At 48.1% G+C, this 25,062-nt stretch overlaps 1 long non-coding RNA gene across 2 annotated transcripts in view; it reads left to right on the top strand.

Annotated features, from left to right (window-relative positions):
• Nucleotides 1-25,062, top strand: part of LOC138582336 (uncharacterized) — a 151,181-nt gene that overhangs the window by 58,503 nt on the left and 67,616 nt on the right. For both annotated transcript variants that reach the window (XR_011305008.1, XR_011305009.1), the window contains exon 2: nucleotides 18,726-18,814. This is a non-coding gene — a long non-coding RNA (uncharacterized lncRNA). The remainder of the gene's footprint in view (nucleotides 1-18,725; nucleotides 18,815-25,062) is intronic.

The raw sequence follows: 25,062 nt of genomic DNA, 5'->3' as shown, positions 1-25,062 counted from the left end.
ATGTAATCAGTGCGTCGGGTATACACATGGATCCAGCCAAGGTTCGTGCAATCCTAGAATGGAAAGTTCCCAGCGACAGAAATTCTCTTCAACGTTTTCTTGGATTCATTAATTTCTACCGGAGATTCATTCCATCTTTTTCGCAATTATCTGCACCCTTAACCTGTTTGACCAGCAGTAAGAGAATCTTTGTTTGGGGGCATGATGCTGCCGCCTCTCTTGAGCAATTAAAGAAGGCCTTTAGTTCCGTGCCTATTTTACATCATCCCCAAGACGACCAGCCGTTTATCGTGGAAGCCGACTCTTCGGATTTTGCTGTGGGAGCCGTTCTACTTCAGATGGATCCGAGCATTGGAATGGAGTTCCCTGTAGCCTACTACTCCAGAAAACGTACGGCTAGTGAACAGAACTATCCCATTATCGAAAAGGAACTACTAGCCATCAAGACCGCCTTTGAAGAATGGCGCCATCATCTTCTCGGAGGACGCTTTCCGGTGGAGGTACGCACTGACCATCGAAACTTGCAATTTCTACGCTCTCTGCAGTGTCGGACCTCCCGCCAAGCTCGATGGGCCATTTTTTTCACAGTATGATTTCCATGTCACCTATGTACCCAGTAGCAGTAATGTGAAGGCGGATGCTCTTTCCCGTTCTTTGGCTGATGATGTGCAACATGAAGGACGAGACCAACCTGTGATTGCTCCCAAGCATTTTCTACTGGCTTTGCCATCGTTCTTGCATAGGGAGGTACAAGCTACCTTGTCTGATTCTTCTCGGGATACGTTGATGAGACGTCACCAGTTGAGGGAGAAGGACGGATTGCTTTTTTTCCAGAATAGGTTATACCTACCCACGGATGAGCTTCGCAAGACAATCCTACAAAGCTTTCACGACTCCAAGATAGGGGGTCACCGTGGTATTCGGTCTACGCAAGAACTCATTTCTCGACATTTTTGGTGGCCTAAATGGACTTTGCAAGTCAGACGTTATGTGGAATGCTGTCCCATCTGTGCCCAGGTCAAGGTTCCACGCATGAAGTCTGTAGGTCTTTTACATCCCATGGAAACACCGCCTTTTCCTTGGCATACAATCGCCACTGATTTCATTGTCGACCTTCCGGCCTCCGAAGGTCATACCTGTATCATGGTTATCGTCGACTGTTTCACCAAGATGGCCCACTTCATTCCCTTCCCAGGAATTCCCACGGCTGCTCTAGTAGCACGTGCCTTTTTGCACAATGTATATCGTCTGCATGGATTACCTGTCAAGATAATATCTGACCGTGGTTCTCAGTTCATCTCTTCCTTTTGGGGTCAATTGTGCCAGCATTTAGGCATCCATAGGGCACTCAGTTCTGGCTATCATCCAAAAACCAACGGACAGACATAAAGGACAAACCAAACGTTAGAACAGTACCTCCGTTGTTTTGCCAATGCCTCCCAAACAAATTGGATGTCGCATCTCGATTTGGCCGAAGTTGCGTATAACAATTCAGTTCATTCTGCAACCGGACTAAGTCCCTTTTTCTGTACCTTTGGCCTTCATCCCAGATTGCTGCCTTTTACGCCAGTACAATCAAGTAATGTGCCTTCGGCGGATCGCCTTGTCATCGATATCCAGAATCTGCAGCGTCGAGCGGCTGGTACCCTGGCCAAGGCACGTGAGACCATGAAGAGACAGGCCGATAAACATCGGAGCCCTGAGCCACCATTCCGGGTGGGAGATCTTGTGTGGTTATCTTCCAGATATTTGCCTGCACGGAACGTACCCTTGAAATTAGCTCCCAAGTTTTTAGGCCCCTTTCCGATTGTCAAGAGGGTATCTTCAGTAGCTTTTGAACTTAGGTTGCCAGAATCCCGGAGGGTCCACCCTGTTTTTCATGTATCTCTTTTAAAGGCTTATCATTCAGATCCCTTCCATCGTGCCTGCCCCCGACCCGCTGCTATTGACGTTGAAGGTTTCCCTGAATTTGAGGTGCAGGAAATATGTGTTTCCCGTCTCTTTAGGGGTAAATTGCAGTATTTGATTGACTGGAAGGGCTATCCTGCCTGTGATCGCACTTGGGAACCTGTTGAGAACGTTCATGCCCCTCGTTTGGTTAGGGAATTTTATGCCCGTTTTCCTTGGAAGCCGGGTTCTTCCGGTCTTTCCGGAGGGGGGTATGGTGTTAGGACACTTACCTGGCCTTCTCGTCGCATCCGTCCCCGGACGTGGCAGTTGTACCCATATTACCGGCTTGGGAAGCGTGGCTGTAGGCAGCGGGCCGGCGCTCGACACCTTCGCTTGCATGCGCAAACCTCGCGGGTAACCAGGAACGAGAAGGTTGTGTTCCAAGCCTCGTTCTGGTGCCCGCTCGGCCGCTACGCATGCGCAGCCCCGCTAGCGTTCCAAGCCTCGCTTTCGTGCCTGACGCTGTAAATAGCGTCCGGCCCTCTACAGATCGCGTCTTAACGCGGTTTGTTCCCCACTTCCGTCGCTTGGTGCCCTTGCATCAGGTTCCTGCTCCTTGGCTCCTGCTTTCTTGTCCGGTTCTCTGGCCTCTCGGGCTGCCTTAGCTCCTGTTGGGTCCCTTCCTTGTGGTTCCTGCCTTCCAGTTTCCCCTCTCCTCCTGGGTTCATTTCTGTTGGGATTAGTTTCCCTTGGCTCTGTGGCCCTTAGGAGGTTGTGGGTCCCCCCTCCTGGCTTTCTCCCCTCTCCTTGGGCCTTCCTGTTCCCTGGCTTCCACCCTCTTCCTGATCTCCTTGTTTGCCTGGATCTTCCTTGTCTGTTTGGCTCTGGGTGCCAGCCCTCCCTGATTATCAACTGCCTTGGAGGATCGTGCCTGGACATCTTTGAAGACCTTCTCAATCCTCCAGTTTGTGAACCTCTACCGGACCATACCAGCTCAACACCTCATCACCTCCCTGTCAGTGCTTGCACTGTCCCGGCGTCACTTTAATCCGCAGGGAGGTGAGCCAGTGGCGTCGGGAGGTGATTCCAATCCATCCCTGTTCCATTAGGGTTGGGTCGGGGTCGCTTCCTAGCGTTACAATTTCTGCATTCTATTTGACGGTCTACCAGTCTGGCGTCACCGGCGAGACCAGCAACTGAAACTTCAGGTACGCAGCGCTCCAGAGACGCACAGCTTAACAATACAGCTTTTATGTTCTGTAATCCTTGTTTTTATTTTCCTTTCCGTCATGCCAATGTATATTTTGTGGCAAGGGCACCAGATTACATAAACCACCATCTGTGAATTACAATTAGTAAACTGTCTCTGCTGCCATAGTTTCTTTAGGCCCAAATCAACTTCTTTCGTGCGTTTGGTGCTAGAACAACAGCTGCAATTCCCACATGGTGTGTGTCCGATAGGTTTAGGCAACCCCCAGGACTCCGTAAGTGTTAGTTGTGGTGAACGTATTGAGATATCATTTCTAATTATCATGTCTTTAATGTTCTGGCCTCTCTTAAATGCACATATTGGTCTAGCTACAGGGCAATCACCCGACTCGAGAATGTGCCAATTGCGTCTAATATTGGCATTCACCTTATTTGAAAGGATGTTGAATGTGCTTACGAATACCATTTGGTCAGTGTTATTCACTTTATTCCGATATTCAAGAAGAGCTTCTCTGTTGTTATTCTTAGCTCGCTTATGAGATTTCCTCACAATCTTGTGGGGATATTCTCTTGATAGTAACTTTGAGCTTAAATTCGCTGATTCTTCTTCGAAAATAGTTGTACTAGAACTATTTCTTTTCAAACGGAGAAATTGGCCAACTGGTAGGTTGTTTCTAATGTGGCTAGGATGGCAGCTGTTAAATAATAACAAAGAATTACGATCCGTTGGTTTATGATAAGGCTTAACCTTCAAAGAGTTGCTAGTAGTATCGAACCATATAGTAATGTCCAAAAAATTAATTTCGACAGTACTTGTAGTGGCTGTAAATTTAAGAAATTGATTTTGTTCATTCAGCCATACCTTGAATTCGTCAAACAATACTGTGTCACCGTCCCAAATCATCAGAATGTCATCTATAAAACGCCTCCAAATCCGTAGATGACTCAAAAACGGATTGGAGGGGTTGTAGACGATACGTTTTTCAAAAAATTCAACAAACAAGTTTTCCGCAAAGGGTGCCACAGATGACCCCATTGCCGTGCCATGTATCTGTTGGTAGAGTTGCTGGTTGAAACTAAAATAGTTTTCTTTAAGAGCCATAACGACACACCAAAGGATGAAGCTATTAGGACAATCACCTTCTGTTCTTTTAGTCATGAGGACCTCTTCTAGGACTTCAAGCGTGGTATCCTGAGGAATACACGTATACAAAGATACTATGTCGAGGCTAACTAACATCTGATGCTTATTGTCAAAAGGATAGTCTTCGATTAACACAATCACTTCGGTGGTATCCTGGATATGTGAATACATCTCTGACACAAATGGTTTTAAATACTTGTCTGCAAATTTCGACAATGGTTCTAATAATGACCCTGACCCAGAGACGATTGGTCGGTCTGGCGGATTAGTTAAAGATTTGTGGATCTTTGGCAAGATGTAAAATTTTGGTATCAATGGTTTTTTGGCATTCAAATAATCATATTCTTGACGACAAATCCATCCTCTTTCCAAAGCCTTTCTAGTTTTTTCTTCGATTTGTGCTTTCAGGCGCGGTGTGGGATCTTCGTCAATTCTTTTATAGAACGTGACATCAGTTAACTGTCTGGTACACTCTGCAACGTAGAAATCGCGATTGAGTAAAACAATCGCTCCTCCTTTGTCTGCCTTTCTTATCACAATCTTATCATTGTTTTTCAATTGTTGTAAGGCTAACCTTTCCACTCGTGTCAGGTTTTGAAAAAAATGAGTATTAGTGTTTTTCTCTTCAATTACTTTTCGTTCAGAGAGCACCCGTTTTTCAAAAACTATTGCTTCATGTGTCAAACTTGCAAATGGTGGATGGAAATCGGAAGGATTCTTTAAACCACTGTTATTAACTTCGCCCTCATAGTTTTTATCTGAGAAGAATTGTTTTAGATGAATTTTGCGGAACAGTTGATGTATCTCAGTCCTCATCCTGAAACCGTCGTAACTAGTAGTAGGAACAAAACCAAAGCTCTTGTTTAACAATTTTACTTCTGAAGGAGTAGGGGTATAGCTTGATAAATCCACTAATAACCCCTGGTGCTCCGGAGTTGGCAGGGGGCATAATCCCAATCCTCGTTGTGTCCTTCCTCCTCTAAAAAACGTTGTCTTTGTGGTGGTTGTCCTTGCCTCCCTCTGGAGGAGCTATTGTGATTTCTTCCTCTGTTACTATTCTGCCTGCCTCTGCCTTGTTGTCTTGCAGGGCGGAAGTTATTCCTCTGTGGTCTTTAATTGGAGAAGTTCTCATCTCCTGAGGATCCTGAGGAAAACGAGGTATTACCAAAATGTACTTTCCGTTGCTTCTGAAATTGTATTGCCGAGTTCTTAGAAGGGTCATATCCTTCTTGAGTATATTTAAATGCCTTCTCATGTGAAAATTCAGTGAGATCTTTTTTCATTCTTTTAACTCTTCCCTTCGTGGTGGATTCCTTAAAATCATTAATTTCCTTTAGGATATCTTCTAGCCTCCGTTTAAAGGTCTCGAGTGGGACTCATTTTTTAATTTCAGCCTCCATGTCAGTAAGTTCTTTTGAGATTTTAATAGACATTTCACTAGCTGTATCTATAATCAGTACTAGCCAGTCTCTCCCAGAGGAGAGATTTGAGAGGAGCTAGGAATCAATGGGCAACCACCAGACTTAATGTCAATTCCGCTCCAGGCTTTGATACATTTTGTGGCTTTGTTAATCATGGCTGTTCAGTTTATTTTCTAGGTCATTCTAAGATTTTGAGTGATTCTCAAATACTTTAACTGAATGAAAGTTATGTTGGTCTTCCCCGTATGTATTTTAAGATTGTATTTGTTTTTATTAAAAGTTGAAGCAGATTTTAAATAATGAATACAGCAGAAGTTGAGCATTACAAAAATACTTTAAGCGAAATAAGACATAAAACTATATATTATATGTTAAATACATCAGAATACTAATTTACAAAGATATCATATTGTTTAACCTATAGAATTGATTTTATAATAATTAAAAAATCCCACTTGAACCTAATCGGAAGTCCACCAAAAATAATATCACTGGCTTTGGGTACTGTTGCCCTCTGTTAAATAGCAACTGGAAGCAAGGAAGCAATTTATTTAATGCCATTGGAGGTATTCCAAGTACATGATTGCATTATCATTGGGTGGATTTTCAGGAATACCAGCAGTAGAGGTAGTCATTGGGCCAGGAGAATAGCTGTAGAGCAATGTGCTTGTTTTGAAAGCAAGATAATGCTGAGCGATACCACATCCCACGCTTAAGTCCGGCATGAAGTGGGATATAAAAACCCAATGTGTTTATTTATTTTAATATATAATGAAGCCCTCATATTGAAGGTTATAAATGCAAAATCTCGCTTATCGCATTTAATAGATCAGGGGTCTGACTCCAAAAATATATTCTCCAATTTTTATGGGACATCCTTGTGCGATTAAAAGGCCCGCCCATGTGAGGATGTGGTACAGGGCTACATATTATATGAAATTACAGCATGTGGCATGGGATATCACGTGATTAGAGAAGCTGCAGATTCTGCAAAACGAATATCATGGAAAGTCTTTCCCACAAAATGGTAGAATGGCGTGCCCTTGTAACAGTTTCCTGGAATAATTTTGAACCTATAGTAATAGATGCTATGGGATGGGGCAAGATGATGTGGCAGGAAATTATGAAGACGTGTAGGATAAGCATGATTCTGGCTGGCAAACAATTTATGGAGGTGATTGAATAAAAATTGTCATTTTGAGATACATTGTATACACTTTTACAATTGGACAGGAGCAGAAATTAATTATTGGTTGAGTTAGATTTAAGAATGCATATGTTTATGTTTTACAATCATGAATATGGATGATAATAGATGTAAAAGATGTCTACAAAGTACAATAAAAACATAGATTAAGAAAAAGTAAAATAAATGTTTAATAATCCGTTGAGGGATGGAGTGTTTGGTTGCAATCAAATGAGCAATCTTTGATTATTTGTTACCTTGTTGCCTTTAATCCAGCCCCCTTATAATGTTGTTGCAGAAGTCTCAAATGTCTGCCAGGTTGTTAGCTTAGCTTAGTTTAAGGCTTTTCAAATTCTATTTTGGGGTCTAAGTATGCTTTCTCAAAATGGCTTCCTTCATATGCACTAAAATGTTACCCTTGCTTTCTACTAACGTCAGTTCCTCCAATGCGTGGAAAGAATACTGTCACTGAGCAAGGAAGGCACGATGCATTAGACCTCTTGAGACGCAATTTAAAAAAGTAGCGTAGAGCCCGCTACAGCGAAACAGAGGGCCATGGGGCACAATGTGTGCTGAAAAATGAATGGAGAATGGAAAAGAATAAAGCATAAGATTTAAATGCCCAGCAACACCTTAGACAGACACATCTTTGTGGTGATGTTGTGCACAAGCAGAAAAGAGAGGATTAAGGCATGGCACACCAGATCGTTGGATAGAGAGTGAACACATAGACATTTATACTTCTCTGTCCTGATGAAGTCTGTCTGAAACTGAAGGGACTTAGTTGTTGTATCCATCATAAGGCCGAAACAGGTAGTGTCGACATTGTTTGTTCAATATGTATGTTGGATGTATTATCGATATCAGGAAAGGATCTACCCCTGGATCACAGACTACAAGAGTTCTGTGATATTTGGAACATTGTAAGACGATTCAAGGAATGTGGGCTCAGAGACCACGAGTGGTCTTATTTTGTATATAAAAAATTGCTGGTATAAAGGGGGAGTATCCTTCAATTGTGTGTAATGTAAGACACACTGTGTTTGTAGTGCGTATTTCTCCTACATGATGAATGAGATCTAGTATGAAAACAAAAATATTATTTGAAAATGTGTTGTAGATGTTTTTATACAGAGGAAATAAAATAAAATATTATAGTTACATTTGTGGGATAATTCAATGTGAAGTTTGTGTCACATTATTTGGTACTCATTTTTAGCTGTCCCCTATTAAGCAATGCGTAGTCGTTTTCTTTGATAATTTCCTTTTTTGTAGACTTTATATGTAAATTGCCTGGATTGATAGGGTCTGAATAAAGACAGGCCTACCCTTCCTGTTTTGATGTATTTATGATGTGCTCGGCAGTGGTAGAAGTGTACCAAAAAAATTGTGGAACTGTGGTCTCCGGCAGGGGAGAGGGTAGGTGGAAGCATAGTGCAACATGTGACAAGGTGTTGTGGCCGGGGCATTTCAATAGTTGACCGCAAGTCCCTTTTTACGCACACTCTGAAAAAAAGAGCACCCGCTAGGGAAATAGACCAGGAGATAGCATTGCAAAGATAACAAGGTTTAAGTGTACAGAATGCAAATATCAGAAAAGGGCTCTGCTGCTCGAGAGCACTCTGACTCTCACAGTTACAACCAGGGGATTAAAAACCCCACACTCATCATAATATACAGTACAATTGGGTGCCACTGATTGGAGGTACCCTACACATCAGCCTGCTCTATAGGGGATGCCATGCAGTAATTGGTTAGTTATTTCCGCTCAGTCTGGATCCACGTGGGTCAGCTGGGCTCATCCTCACGGGGAAGGTTGAGGCACTCATGAATACATTGTTTCTGCCTGGTTATTAATTCATTGTGGCTGGCACCTGGGCAGCAAGGGAAATGGTGCCAGGGGGAAGGGAGGATAAAAGGATTAAATACAGTCACGCTGACCCACACATTCAGAGCTTCATTGAGACCGTAGTTCCCACACTCAAGGTCTCCACCCGGGGTTTATCCCTCCCTGTACCTCATGTTAAAAGGGATATGTGTTCATACTTGAAAGAAATACAGCCGCGCATGCTTAGATCTTCTATGAACACTTAATTTGTGTTGGGACAGGGGAGTCGCTTACTAATCAGGGACTGCAAAGATGTGAGGGTTGGGTCAGTAGTGTGGGCCTGGCTCTGGACTGGCTGGGTGGGGTTTGGAGCCCTAATGGCAGTTTAGTGGAGGTGAATCGGGAGAATAGTGTTGTCTCACGCTCTTGCAGGGCGCATTCCTGTGGAAGATAGTAAATATTCGCAAAACACTGGAGGAACAAGGGGGAACAGGACCTCTGTGGGAACGGGGCTCTGCAGAGTCCGGCTGTCTTATAGAAATTAGGCCTAGTGAGCCAGAAATGTGAACAGCGTGAGCCTGCAACTTATCCCTTTTTGGGCCTAATACAAAATGGAGTCATGGGCCATGGGTTTTTCTAGCGCTGCACACCTACTTCTTAGACCTACAGTGCCTCTACGTTTTGCCTGATAGTGCGGATTACTCCCCCCTTATACGCTACATCACCTCATATGGTGTTCGCCTTACCTGGAACCTGGAAGCGCCTAGGGGGTGGGATAGGCTCATTTCCATCCCAACATTGTCTAAGTAAATAGTAACTAAGGCTCCTATTACAACTTTACACTTGCACAAGAACATGAATGGGCAAATCCTCTATATTTAATGGTGAATATGGTCGTAAAAAGTAGAGGAATGGTAAACATAAATAAATAATTAGTGGAATAATGGTCCCGACCGTACCTGCTCACTTCGATCACTAGTGCTAAGCCTTTCATGCCACTGCAGTCTTACTATTGGGGCTTTGTAGATAGATACAGGGTACCAACGTCAGGGCCTCTATCAACATCTTCGGTAGATCGGGCAAGCTTTGCTCACAAACAGAACAAGCACATCACAGGCTACAACAGTGCGCCATGCAGACACACACACGCGCACGCGCGCACGCATGCCCACACACATGCGCACACAAACACACACACACCACACACAATGGGTAGGATAAAGGCAGTAGCAGCAGGGGAGTTGCTAGGTCAGGAAAAGACCCGGGGCTAAGCTGATGTCGGAACTGTTGGGACTGGGGGCTAGCTAGTCTTTTGGCTGTAGCTCCTGAGATTCTATCCGGGGCTACAGCCAAAAGATCAGGGGCTATAGCCCCCTTAGCCCCCCCTAGCAACGCCCCTGAGTAGCAGTGAAAGGTATATGTTTTTTTGTACAGCCCTCTGATGCCATGTGGCCTATTTTGCGGTTTAGAGCAATTTTAGATAAATAAATAAAGGTGCCCACACTTGTAAAACATGAACAGGAATGACAAAAGCTCTGCACACAAAGATCAGCACAATAACCATGCACAAACACACACTAGGAAGATCACAATCGGCTGCAGTGCCAGCTTTGCCAGCATGCATGGACCCTAATAGCTCCCACATTTGAGGCTTTTGTTAACTGATCAGTGAGTCCACAGACAACTTTGCCAGCGCGCCCATGCAATTAAGACGCCTGTCCCCGTGCAGGCCTGAAATGCAAGATGAATATTCCGCGCTGGATCCCCCGGTGGCCCCGCCCCCCGTTGCCTTGAACCCGGAGATGCTCCGCGCTGAATTATAGTGCGGGGATGCTGATGTGCGTTATCTGCCTGCACATTTTTCTCCAAATGACTTTAGTTGCCTCCGAGGTTGTCTCATGTAAATAACTCAGCCAATTCGATTTTGTAGTCTTCAGCACTGAAAAACCTGTCTCTCTGATCCCCCTGCAATCCCCCCCACTTAAACGAACCCCAAGGAACGGCTCACTTGTGTTATACACTACCCCGCAACCTCGGAAAAGGGACATGGGGGGACGGTGAACAAACAGAATGCAAATGGGAATTTTAGAAAGTCATTTCCCGTGCTATGAAAAATTCATTACAATAAGGGTGCAGAGACGTGTGTGTGTGTGTGTACGTGGGAACTGCAATGCATAAAATATGATTCAGCCCAGGTATTAAACAGAAAACGTTAACTCTTGTCGGCCCGGAAGCCAAGTCTGGTGTGTCTGTGGCTCGTGGTGGGGAATCTGGGCTTGGCACTGAACAAAATACAACAATAGCTGCCATTATTGAGAACTTTATACACATACTGTACTAATAGGAGTACGACTACTAATGATCATTTACATATCACATAGTAACAACCAAACAAATCATGCGTCCATGCAGCTGCAGCTGCATGGCCAGAGCTGTTCCTAGTCTCCCGCTCGGGTGCCCTGGAGGAAAGTGTTCCAGGGGAAAAAATATGGATGGGGATGTGAGTGCTTTAAGAACAAAAATGCCCATAAATAAATAAATAACGCCGAGTCGATGTCATTCCGCCATCCTAAGGACCGATGGGCAGGGGTACGGCCAAACAGGCCATTCAATGTGGCAATGTTGAGATGGTGTATGGGCAGGGGTTTGGCAGGACATGCCTGGTCATTGTCCTTGGCAGAGGTGCCGGTCCCTTGCAGATAACAAGGGGGGAAGTCTGTTGCCCGGAAAGCACCGTTTCTAGCAGTGTCCTCAGTCTTGGTCAATGGGTTTGGACGGTGGATTTTCCAGCCATCGCAATCTTCCGTACCTTGTATCTTGGGCCGAACGGCGCCAGCTCAGGGGCAACACGTCTGTCTTGGGCGCAAGACAGCACAGAGCAACACAGCCTTGAACCCTGTTCCCGCGCTTAAAGACTGGTCTCTGGTATTAAGCATGTTTTAAAAGATTCATTCATTAATCTGACGTGTTTTTCACCTGTGCTTCTCTAATATCCTTTGTCAGAGGATCGAGGTGAGGTTGCTGTATTGTAGAATCCATAAACGTACAGAATGGGGAACCATTTTGAAAATGCAGCTGGGGCACACACACAGTGCTGCCATTTCACGTGCCCTAGCAGATATGACAGGGGAGGGGTTGCATTAGGCTTGTGGGGAGAGAGGGAAAATGAAGGATAGCTCTGCTGTTGTGTTCATGCGGGGTTCAGAAGTTCCCTGAGCCCTGCCTGCGGGTCTTTTTAGAACTTTGAAAACTATTTAATCAGGAGCAAATTCAAGATGCATGTGATGTGGTCCGGATTATTAATCAGGAGCAAATTCAAGATGCATGTGGTGTGGCCGGATTATTAATCGGGAGCAAGTGATGTGGGCCGGATTATTAATCAGGAGCAAATTCAAGATGCTTGTGATGTGGGCCGGATTATTAATCAGGAGCAAATTCAAGATGCATGTGATGTGGTCCGGGTTATTAATCAGGACCAAATTAAAGATGCATGTGGTGTGGGCCGGATTATTAATCAGGAGCAAATTCAAGATGCATGTGGTGTGGGCAGGATTATTAATCAGGAGCAAGAGATGTGAGCCGGATTATTAATCAGGAGCAAATTCAAGATGCATGTGGTGTGGGCCGGATTATTAATCAGGAGCAAATTCAAGATGCATGTGGTGTGGGCCGGAGTATTAATCAGGAGCAAATTCAAGATGTATGTGATGTGGTCCGAATTATTAATCAGGAGAAAATTCAAGATGCATGTGATGTGGTCCGGATTATTAATCAGGAGCAAATTCAAGATGCATGTGATGTGGGCCGGAGTATTAATCAGGAGCAAATTCAAGATGCATGTGATGTGGTCCGAATTATTAATCAGGAGCAAATTCAAGATGCATGTGATGTGGTCCGGATTATTAATCAGGAGCAAATTCAAGATGCATGTGGTGTGGGCCGGATTATTAATCAGGAGCAAATTCAAGATGCATGTGGTGTGGGCCGGATTATTGAGATTGAGGAGCAGTTGGGGAGCTTGCCCTGCACCCTCTGAAGAATCGTGAACTCTTCTTGCAGAGACTGGTGCTGCACACATGTGTTGTGTTAGGCCTGTCTTGGGAAGATTGGTGCTCTTATGAGTAGGCCTAGACGAACATTCCCGAAACTACCCTGAATCAGCGGAATTGTCAGTGATTCTTCATGGATGAATTTCATATGATGTTTCCTCAGGCCGAGATCAAAGGTGGACACACGGATGGGGCTCTGGCAGCTCACAGAGAGGCACGAGATTGCTCTTGGGACGGGCGTAGGACATTTAGGGACGTTTAGAGGAATTGCAGGAAGGCGGGTAAGGAGAAGTGTAGAGTGACTGGGACACAGCCAGAGAGTGGGTTTTAGGGTTGTTTTTTCTTGTGCAGCACGGTGTCACACATTCACAGAGTTGGAGTGAGTGAACGACGCAAGTGCCATTTCCAGAACGTTGAGGAGGCATTTGGCTCATCAGTCAGTGGCATTCATCGCTTGAAACAAGTGGACAAGACATTTGCCATGGGGATAACACTTGACAACGGGAGGGGGAGTGGGGGGGAAATAGGAATCCCTGAGGGCAGCTTGTGGGAGAGTCACACTCACCTGAATTTGCTGGGATGGAGCGGCTGAGATTTGAGGAGGTGGTGGGTGACACATAGTTAAACACATTTGGAACAACAAGCCCGCACAGAAACAAGCGAGAGGCAGCGGGAGACGTGCCGTTCATGGTCTTTTCACTGCTGCAGCGGCACTGCCAGAATTGCATGCAGCCAATTGAAAGTATAATCCAACAAACGTTCAAAACCCCCATTACAAGTCACTCAGGGGCACATGCACCAGTACAAGAGAATGGGCAGGTATTCCTACATGGCAATGGACATTCAGCAAGACTGGGACAGGTGGTTACACTTTCTTCGCAGCATCTCAGGGCACAAGGGGGAGGTGTGCAGATCTTCTCTAATGTGGATCAGAGAAGAAGAACAACAGAAGGAGAACTTGAACACAATGAGAAGACTGGAAATCCCAGGCCTCATCGCAGCCGCCTCCATCCACTGTGTGAGACCGTAATGATGACGAGATGAATGATGATGATCTTTGCAGAGATTATGCTATCAGATCATGGGCAGGAACAACCATTGGCCTCATATGCAGCAAGGTGGATAATAAGGGCCCCTGTGGTGCCACACGTGTAGACTTCTTTATGCTGATCTTCGCTGATTCTATTTGGATCTGTTGCCTCTTTTTTCCAAGTCCAGTAGTGATTTATTCATTTGACTGCTACCCATTTATTTACATTTCATCCATCAGCCTGAGCCAGGAGATGTTGAAAGAGGCATGCAGAAAGCTGGATGGTTCCTCCTTAGGTCCCTGCTTGGTCAAGGGCCGAGGGTGAGTGCAGGTGAGAGTTAGATGTTTTTCTTCCTGGGTCATGGCTGAGTGAGGGGTTCTTGTTTGAGTGTTTGAGCGCTGGTGATCAGTGGAGGTTTTGTCCCTAATTCCCTGCTAGGAGAAGCTCACGTTGAGTGCAAGCAAGCATTGGGTGTTTCCTCAGATTGGATGTGAACACAGGCCATGCCAGCGTTCTGTTCTTCCAAAAAACAGACAGAAATGTGACTATGAATGGATAGAAAGAAACAAGGTTTAACACCGCCAAGGTCAGGGTTTGCTTGTAACTCTTCTAAGTCAAAAAAGCCTCTACCCCTTTCATACACATTCATTTTTCATGCTCAGAGCAGCAGTCTGTAGAGGATCAGCTGCAAGCCTCGGCAGGAAATCCCACCCCCACCTCCTGTATGTTGGAAGCCTGAGATTGTGCCATGCGTGACACCAGCAGTTCTGACCATACCACAGCAAACATTCAAAAGCAGGTACCCACTGAGAAAACCCCATCAAATAAATTCCCGAAGAGATGACAATCTGAGGGAGGAACTCCCTGAAGAAATATGAAAATGAGAGAAAGAGGAGCTGGGGACCTCACAACAGACAAACATGACGCATGGAGAAGACTATCTGAAGAGAATGCATGGACCTTATAGATACTGATGACGAAGTAAAGAATCAGGTAAATGTTCATATGCAAAAAGAAGATTGCATGTGTGTGACAACACTGCAGAAAATGCAAGACATTTGATAACTGTACAGGTGCAGCAGCGCAAGCAGACTAAGTGATCTTAGAAGCTGGTTATGCGTAGTGAATAGACTGCAGGCGGAGCAGCCATTGTATAAAAACTGGACATCAGTGTCATGAATTTAGTAAGGTCGGACCCACATCAAGCTTCCAAGGGCAGCAGCTTGCTGGCAAATTTCACCATTTTCTTTGCAGGTCTGACCGCCTCTTAGCACAAAGGAGTTGAAGTAAAGTGAATGCTGGGAGTTTCCAGGGCAAGTGGAATTTTACTGAAAAACAGCATTTCCCTGGCCACATGTGTATTCAGGAGATGTCCAAAATGTGAAATACTCTGTCGCAGTCTATCAACCTTTTTAAAGGCACCAGCTTTTATTTTATTTACTTATTTTAACATTTGTAGAGCGCACCAAACCCTTAGGCCTCAGGGCGCTGGTTACATGAATATAAAACAGTATGGAACAATGTACGTAGACCACAACAGAAGACTTTTACGTGGTGGGAAGATGGGACAGTCGTGAAGAGGGTGAGATGATCTTGGCGAGGGGCATCCAGTCTGAACAGCAAGGTCTTGAGGTGCTTGCGGAAAACCCAATATGATTGTTCAGCTCTGAGTTTGTGAGGGAGGGCATTCCAGTGTTCTGTGGCTATGGCAGGGAAGAATGCACCTCTCACTCTTTTCAGTCTGTATCAGGGTCGGATTGGGCCCTTGTCCTATCGGCCCGTGGCTGGGCTAAAATCATCCCTGGGGAGTTGGAGCCGGTTTCTGGCTATGCCTGGGCCGGTTTGGAAGAAAAAAATGTTTTTAAAAAAGTTTTTTTCACTTTTCTTTTTTTTCAAAAAGCCTTTCATCCTTCTTAGGTCGATAAATGAGTACCAACACAGGTTGGGTGATATTGTATGCATATTTGTTCTATAAAAAAGAGCTTAAGCGTAAGTGCTATACAATAACATATAATCATTTGGCCTTGGACGTCTGCCTGGATTCACAGTAATTTAGTGTACTTAGGAAGAATGCTATTTGATGCTACTTCCTGTTTTGTCAAGGGGTGAAAGGTTGTGTTTCATCGCTTCCCGGGATATCACTTTGGGGTGGGATAAGAGGTCAAGAGTCGTGAGGCGAGGGGTGGGCCACTTTTTTTGGGTGACCGGTCCTATTTCTTGTCCCAGTCCGACCCCGGTCTGTAATTGGGCAATTAGTGTAGAGAGATTGTGTGGGTCTTGCTGATTGAGCCTTTAGTATTTTTGTGAGAGGTATCTGGGTGCTGTGTTGGCTATGCATTTATGTGTGAAAGCCAGAGTTTTGAATACGATATGCTGCCGAATAGGTAGCCCATCAGCATTTTGCTTGGCCGCCGAAATATGTTCACGCATAGGGATGTTCAGCACTGCACTGAGAGCGTTATTTTGAATGATCTGTAGTTTGCTGAGATTTCGGACAGACGGGCCGGCAAATAGGGCATTACAACATTCTAGTTTTGACCCTATGCAATTGTGAGGCAACTGTGTGGAGCTTGCTCAGACATTTCATCCTTGTCCTCGCACACAGGGGTCTTGGAACACAGGAGTTTAAAAAACACACATGAAAAAACAGGGTAGATTTTGAGGGAATGTAGGCCCTGATGAGAAACGGAAGATGGAATATATTTGTGGACACGCGGCACTGATTTATATCTGTCTTTTTATTGGGTGCCAAATACTATATTTTCCCATCAGTTGAACAAATTGCTGGGGACTTGGTGGGAGAAGTGGGCAGAAGACAAATCCCTCGCCCTCCCGGCCCCGCTCCCGCCCCCCTGAAGTCAGCTCATGGCTTCTTCCATTGTGCCGCAGGATGTAGGAGGTCGTGCGGTGCTGGTGATTGGCTCATTACGCCAAGGCATGCCGTGGAAGGCCGGGGGCAGAGTTATTTAGGCGAGGTCAGCCTTCTGTGTACCAACGCCGATTGGGGGCGACCCCGAAGGCGCCCGGGGACATCTCAAGAGGCACGTGCGCACACGTGCGAGTGGAAAGGGGAGGCTGGAGTCAGCGGGGCAAGGCTGGAAAGAGAAGTGACAGGAGCAGTTAAAAAGGGGAAATTACTGAAGAATGGTAGACGCGTGTAAAGAAAGCAGACTGCGGGCTAATCAGTTTAGACAGGCACAATGCACTCCGGCAATAGCCCTGCTTGGGCGGGTTTCATCTACCGCAAAGGGCGCCAAGGGACACGAGAGCACGTGCGAGGAAGATGGGGGAGGGAACGGGAAATGGAAGAAGGAGAAAGGAAACAGCCAGTGGCCGAAAGAAAGAGGTGTAGGAAAAAGATGATAGAGAAGGTGAAACAGAATGGGGTTTGAGTGAGAGAAGAGAGGAGAGGGGAGGAGAATGGGCAAGAAGCAAGGGAGAGAGGGGCAAACGGCAGGAAAATGGAAGCAAAGAAGAAAAAAGGGAAAGGGGAGCGACAGGCAGGGAAGAACACAGAGTGTAGAGAGGGACCCGCCGAGGAGCGGGGAGGTTGGAGAGGAAGGGGAGTAGAAGGCAATGACAGACTGGAAGGAGAAGAGAAAAGAAGGGTGGCCGGGAGGGGTCAGCATACAAGAAGCCAAAGAAAAACAAGAATCCGAGGTACGTAAAATGAAAAGAGAGGGGAGAGTGAAAAGAAAGGGATAGTGCAAAAGAAAGGAGAGTGGAACGAGGAGATAGAAAACGAAAAAAGGAGAGAAATCAGTGACAAAATGAGAGAGAGGGAGACAGAGAAGATAAAATAAGGATGGGCCATATGGATTTAAGGACCGTATATAGGAAATAATGGGCGGGTCGAGGGGTGCAAAGAAAGAACGCGGAGTAGAAAATAAATGGAGAGAGTGAAAGAAGGAAATAAAGGCAGGAAGAAAAGAGAGGGGCAGACAAGGAGTGTGCTCAAGAAGGGGAAGAGAAGGAATAAAAGAGAGAGACGAAAGGGAGAGCAAGCAGTGAATAGATGAGTAAGAAGCAGGGAAAGAAGGCAAACAAGGGGGCAAGCTCGTGAACAACAGACTTGGAAAGGTAGAGAAAGAGGCGGGAGACAGGGAGTGGACAGAGAGAGGGAGAGGGACAGGCGAGGTGGAAGGGAAGAGAAGGTATGATGGAAGATATGAAGGCACGATTTGGGAAAGAAGTGAGAGCTGAAACAAACGAAAGGGCATGGCATGAGAAAAGCGGGGAGGGGGGTAAACCCAAGAGAGGGGGTGTAGGCAAGAAATGAAAGAAAATTGAACGAACAAAGAGAAAAGCGTAAAAGAGCAGGTGAGGAAATTAGGTGAGAGGAATAGGGTGGCGGAAGTCAGGACGGGAGAAAGGGCGGGAGAATGCTAGAAAGGAGGAAATAAAGGAACGCTGGAAGGGACGGAAGTGAGAACTGATGAAAGAAACGGGTTACGGGAAGGGAAGAAAGATGACGGCGTGTTGGGGGGAAAGGCGGATGCGACTAGAGAGAGGACGGGCCCACATCGGGAATGTAAGAAGGGGGAGGGGCGGTGACAGGGAGAGAAGATTAAAGGAGGGTAGAATGAACAAGTACCCAAGAAAAAAGTAAATAAAGAAAAATACATAAAGCAATGTAAGAAAAAAAAGAGGAGCTATAAAGGGACATAGGGGAGCCAAAATAGGAATACAATAAGCAAGGAAGAAGAGCCGAGGCGGAGATAAAGCGATTGGCTATTCTGCAGACACTTCTTATTCTGTGTAGACTCGTGGGGGAGCAGCGAGTGGCCCCCGCCCCTCCGCGCCCCATCACTCAGGCTGACAGGCACGCGCTGTCACTGCGCCGGCCGGGCTCCTCCATGGCGCTGCTGCTATTATTCTTTGTTTCTTGTCCCTCCGCTGCACGTGTCAGCCAACCTGTTCTCTAACCATAAATATTCATCCCTTTTCTTGTGCTTTTCTCCCACCAGTTGGTTCCACTCATCGGCTTCACCGGGCTCGGAATTGGCAACGCGGCCATCTACCTGCTGCGCCAGGCCCTCTTCAACGCCCAAGCCAGGCAAGTAGCAGCGGGTGAAAAGTAGCCATTGTCAGAGGCCAGCCAGATGCTTACGTCACTCCGAGGGGCCAGCGAAATGGAAGCGCGTGCTGTTTATGATGTCACTCGAAACCTGGAGCCCTATTGCTGATAGGTTCCCATCTACAATGTTATGTGTGCACGGCCCCCGCACCCCCCTCCCGCCACCTGCACGATCCCCACGGTACCTGAGTACAGGGGCTGGATACGGGAGGCATGAGGGGAAACATTGATAAATGTTGTAATATGCACGTGATCCGCTGCGGGGTCTCGCAAATATAGATACTTATATTCTTATACATTGGAGTGGCGGTGGATTATTACAATAAACCAGACCAAAAAGGAAATCCCCGGTGTCCTGCCACGTCCGCCCCCCCATCCAATTGGCATTGTCCTTCCCCTTCCACAGCACCAGCAGAGACAAGGCTCTGGTCACACCAGTGGGCTGTTCACTCCACATTCCACTGGGGTGCTGTCACAGCAGTAGGAGACAGTGTTTCCAAACATCTGTCAGTGCTAATGCCATTGCCCTCACACATGCACTGACCAGACATTAAATCCACTTACCGTCCCATGGTGAAAGGTAGGTCTTTGTGGTCTTGGCCTCCAAGTCAAAGTCTAAGCAGGCCTCGTCTTGCTGAATGCCTGGAACCATGCTCTAAGCTTTTGAATGAAATGGCAGCAGGTCCTGGTGCCCTTACATCTGCGTTGGGCTAGTGCAGGTGGTGGCAATGCATGCTTGCTGGGGACGTGCAGATGGGGTGCAGCACCTGCTTCATCCTAGATGGGCTAGTGCAGGTGATGGCCTGGGGACTTGCAGATGGGGTGCAGCACCCGCTCCATCCTAGATGGGCTAGTGCAGGTGGTGGAAATGCATGCTTGCTGGGGACGTGCAGATGGGGCGCAGCACCCGCTTCATCCTAGATGGGCTAGTGCAGGTGATGGCAATGCGTGCTTGCTGGGGACGTGCAGATGGGGCGCAGCACCCGCTTCATCCTAGATGGGCTAGTGCAGGTGATGGCAATGCGTGCTTGCTGGGGACGTGCAGATGGGGCGCAGCACCCGCTTCATCCTAGATGGGCTAGTGCAGGTGGTGGCAATGGGTGCTTGCTGGGGACTTGCAGATGGGGCGCAGCACCCGCTTCATCCTAGATGGGCTAGTGAAGGTGGTGGCAATGCATGCTTGCTGGGGACGTGCAGATGGGGCGCAGCACCCGGTTCATCCTAGATGGGCTAGTGCAGGTGGTGGCAATGCATGCTTGCTGGGGACGTGCAGATGGGGCGCAGCACCCGCTTCATCCTAGATGGGCTAGTGCAGGTGGTGGCAATGCATGCTTGCTGGGGACGTGCAGATGGGGCGCAGCACCCGCTTCATCCTAGATGGGCTAGTGCAGGTGATGGCAATGCATGCTTGCTGGGGACGTGCAGATGGGGCGCAGCACCCGCTTCATCCTAGATAGGCTAGTGCAGGTGGTGACAATGCATGCCTGCTGGGGACGTGCAGATGGGGCGCAGCACCCGCTTCATCCTAGATGGGCTAGTGCAGGTGATGGCAATGCATGCCTGCTGGGGACGTGCAGATGGGGCGCAGCACCCGCCTCATCCTAGATGGGCTAGTGCAGGTGATGGCAATGCATGCCTGCTGGGGACGTGCAGATGGGGCGCAGCACCCGCTTCATCCTAGATGGGCTAGTGCAGGTGATGGCAATGCATGCCTGCTGGGGACCTGCAGATGGGGCGCAGCAACCGCTTCATCCTAGATGGGCTAGTGCAGGTGGTGGCAATGCATGCCTGCTGGGGACGTGCAGATGGGGCGCAGCACCCGCTTCATCCTAGATGGGCTAGTGCAGGTGGTGGCAATGCATGCTTGCTGGATGGGCTGGCAATGCACGCTTGCTGGGGACGTGCAGTTGGGGCTCGGCACCCGCTTCATCCTAGATGGGCTAGTGCAGGTGGTGGCAATGCATGCTTGCTGGGGACTTGCAGATGGGGCGCAGCACTCGCTTCATCCTAGATGGGCTAGTGCAGGTGATGGCAATGCATGCTTGCTGGGGCCCTGCAGATGGGCGCAGCACACGCTTCATCCTAGATGGACTAGTGCAGGTGATGGCAATGCATGCTTGCTGGGGACCTGCAGATGGGGTGCAGCACCCGCTTCATCCTAGATGGGCTAGTGCAGGTGATGGCAATGCATGCTTGCTGGGGACCTGCAGATGGGGCGCTGCACCCGCTTCATCCTAGATGGGCTAGTGCAGGTGATGGCAATGCATGCTTGCTGGGGACTTGCAGATGGGGGCGCAGCACCCGCTTCATCCTAGATGGGCTAGTGCTGGTGATGGCAATGCATGCTTGCTGGGGACGTGCAGATGGGGCGCAGCACCCGCTTCATCCTAGATGGGCTAGTGCAGGTGATGGCAATGCATGCTTGCTGGGGACTTGCAGATGGGGCGCAGCACGCGCTTCATCCTAGATGGGCTAGTGCAGGTGATGGCAATGCATGCTTGCTGGGGACCTGCAGATGGGGCGCAGCACACGCTTCATCCTAGATGGGCTAGTGCAGGTGATGGCAATGCATGCTTGCTGGGGACCTGCAGATGGGGTGCAGCACCCGCTTCATCCTAGATGAGCTAGTGCAGGTGATGGCAATGCATACTTGCTGGGGACCTGCAGATGGGGCGCTGCACCCGCTTCATCCTAGATGGGCTAGTGCAGGTGATGGCAATGCATGCTTGCTGGGGACTTGCAGATGGGGGCGCAGCACCCGCTTCATCCTAGATGGGCTAGTGCAGGTGATGGCAATGCATGCTTGCTGGGGACGTGCAGATGGGTTGCAGCAGCCGCTTCATCCTAGATGGGCTAGTGCAGGTGATGGCAATGCATGCTTGCTGGGGACGTGCAGATGGGTTGCAGCAGCCGCTTCATCCTAGATGGGCTAGTGCAGGTGATGGCAATGCATGCTTGCTGGGGACGTGCAGATGGGGTGCAGCACCTGCTTCATCCTAGATGGGCTAGTGCAGGTGATGGCAATGCATGCTTGCTGGGTTCATCCTAGATGGGCTAGTGCAGGTGATGGCAATGCATGCTTGCTGGGTTCATCCTAGATGGGCTAGTGCAGGTGATGGCAATGCATGCTTGCTGGGGACGTGCAGATGGGGTGCAGCACCCGCCTCATCCTAGATGGGCTAGTGCAGGTGATGGCAATGCATGCTTGCTGGGGACGTGCAGATGGGGTGCAGCACCCACTTAATCCTTCCAATTTGTCAAACTGATGCATTGTTGGGGACACAAGTTTAAGGTGTTCTCGCGCAAACGTTGCTTGTTGTAATCCTGGGGGAAGCTTAAATCATCCAGTAGGTGCTCTCTGAAGTGTGTCATTGCGAAGCCTGCACGCCATGCAAAGGTGCAAGGTGCGTGCCAATAGGGCTCTGTGTCCCACTCTACAGTCCTTGGCCATGCATCTTTTCATTGGTTGCCAGATCCATTTCTCTGCACCAGATCGAGCTCTTTAATGTGCACCAGAAACCAGGAATGGGCCAGGACCTGCCACCTTCTGCTGCTCCTCAATGCCCGTATGGAGCATCACTGGAACCCTCAAAAGGATCAGGGAGGTTTCCTGTCAGTATCCAGTCATACACTCGCCACAACATTATCCTTTCACTATATCTCCACACAAAAACCTTCCCAGCACAATTCTCAAAATTCTCAACTGTGTTTTACCTATTGCTAAAATGTGATTCTAGCTGTGCCCTGTGGCTGTACTGTGTTTCACCTTTTGCCAAAATGTGATTCTAGCTGTGCCTGGTGGTTGTACTATGTTTCACCTTTTGCTAAAATTGGAATCTTGCTGTGCCCTGTGGCTGTACTGTTTTTTTTATTTTGGCTGCAACCAGTGACTGCATTGTGCTACTCTGTCCTGATGCTCCTGTCCTGTTCTGCCACTTCTGCTCCCACCTCCTCTCTTCTCTCACCCCCCCTCTCTCCTCTTCCCCCTCCTCCACATCACCTATGGTACTCGATTTCTCCTATCTTCTGTAACTGTTTCTCCAATGACTATCCTACCCTTCTCTCTAAGTCTGGTAGGAAGAAGTTCAAAAAATATATCTTCGTCTCTAACCCTGGTCTCCCTTTCGCTGACACCTACACCAATGCATCCTCCAGACAGACCCTCGCCGACATCCTCTTTGTCGTTCCTTCGCCGGTCCTTTGGACTCCACATATGGTCTCTGTGCTCTCTCCTTTCTCTTCTTCACCCATTAATGGTGGCACCCGGTGGGAGGCCCTCCTGGACCCCTTCCACTCCTCTAAGGTAATCATTAATGTCTACCTGAATGGCACCGCCCTGGTCCAAGGCCCTCAAGCCACCCTTCTCCTCTTTGATAGACGCTTCCCGTGCCTCAACAACTTCCTTCCATAGCCTGCTGTGCCCTCTCTCTCCTGTCTGGCTTTCTTGCCTCCCACCTCTGCCTCCCCTTTGGCCACCTTGCCCTCTCCTCCTTCCTCTTCTGCCCCCCTCCTCGGTCTCCTTTTACATCTCTGCAGGGCGTACCTCTAATTTGTACCACTCCCCGGAAGTCTTTCAAGGTTGGCAACCTTCTCCATATTGCCACTCTCCCTCGGCTGTCAAACACTTGTCTGACATTTGCCGTCATGTGGAAGAACCCCTACCTCGATGTCCTTGTTCTCATCGAGACATGGTTCATGGCCAGCTCTGTCACAAGCTTTGACAATCTCCTCCCTGATGGCTACAAGATCCTCTCCGCGCCCAGTTCCAACCGTCCTGGTGGGGGTGTAGCCTTGATCTTCCCGGAGTGGATTCCTGCCTCTGTGAATCCTATACAGGCCTATTCCTCCTTCAACGGCCTTGTCTGCAGGCTTTCTATCTCTCCTGGCCACTCTTTCACTATTGCTACTATCTATCGGCCACCTGGTCAGACTACCTCTTTCCTCTCTGAGTGGGCTGTCCTCTCCTCCCTCCTGGCCTCGACCACTCAACTCCTCCTCCTTGGAGACCTCAACATCCACCTGGATGCTTCCTGTCCCTCCTCTGGACTCTTTCGGGACCTCTGCGACTCTCTCTCTCTTTCTATTCTTCCCTCTAGCCCGACTCACTCTGCGGGGCACACTCTGGATGTTCTCATCTCCTCTGACCCCCCCTCTCTAACCCTCTCACCACTCCTCTCTCCTGGAGCAATCACTTTCTCCTTTCCTCCCATCTCTCCCTCTCTAACCCGCAGGCCAAGCCAGCTCCAGCACTGCCACCTACCTTCTCGGTCACCCGGCCCATGAAGCGTGTGTCAGTTGAGGCTTTCGCTGCCACTTTCTCTCCCTCTCCTCCACCTCTGGCTGACTCGCATCCTGACACTGCCCTTTCCAAGTTCCTCTCTGCTATCTCTGATACTCTCAATGTTCTTGCCCTTGTCATGAGGATCCACTTGAAGCCCAAAGCCAAGTGCAACTCTTGGTACGACTCTGACCTTGTCACCCTTAAAAGCAAGTGTAGGGTGGCTGAGAGGAAATAGCGGGCATCTTGTGCATCCTCTGACAAACTGGCCTACTGCCTGCTCCAAAGGCAAAACTGGTTGCAGTCTCTACTTCTCCTGTCCCCTCCCAGGCGCTCTGCACGGCCCTGGCTTCCCATTTCATCAAAAAAAACAGGGCATCCTGTCCACCCTCTTGCCCTCTCTGCCTCTTCCCGCTTCCCTCTCTGCTACTTCTGCCCCCCCTGCAGGCGCCTCTCCTCCTTCTTTCTCTTCCTTTCCTCTGTTCCCCCTGACGAGATTTCTAGACAAGTGCGATCTATGAAAGTCTTGTCAAAACAGGTTCTTCCCTGTTCATCCAAAACCATCAAGGACCATATCCACACCCTCGCTCCTGCCGTGGCCATCTTCTACAACCACTCATTTGCCATTGGAACCTTCCCCTCCCCTCTGAAGCATTCTCTTGTGCGCCCTCTGCTCAAGAAACCCACAGCTGACCCCTCCTGCCTGGCTAACTATCCCCGATCTCTATCACTCCTTTCCTGGGCAAACTCTTGTAAAAGCTGGCCTTCTCCCAGCTTAATCTTCACATTGATTCTGTTGGCTGTCTCCATGACCATCAGTCTGGCTTCAAAGCAGCCAGAAGCATGGAAGCTGCTCTCCTGAACTTCTGCGAGGACCTGCTTTCCAAACTTGATTCTAATCTCCACTCTGTTCTCATCCTACTCGATCTCTCTTCTGCCTTTGACACGG

This window comes from Ambystoma mexicanum, chromosome 3q (genome assembly GCF_040938575.1).
Source record: "Ambystoma mexicanum isolate Mex_15411 chromosome 3q, UKY_AmexF1_1, whole genome shotgun sequence".
Classification (NCBI taxonomy): Eukaryota; Metazoa; Chordata; class Amphibia; order Caudata; family Ambystomatidae; genus Ambystoma; species Ambystoma mexicanum.
This window is presented reverse-complemented; position numbering and strand designations above follow the sequence as displayed.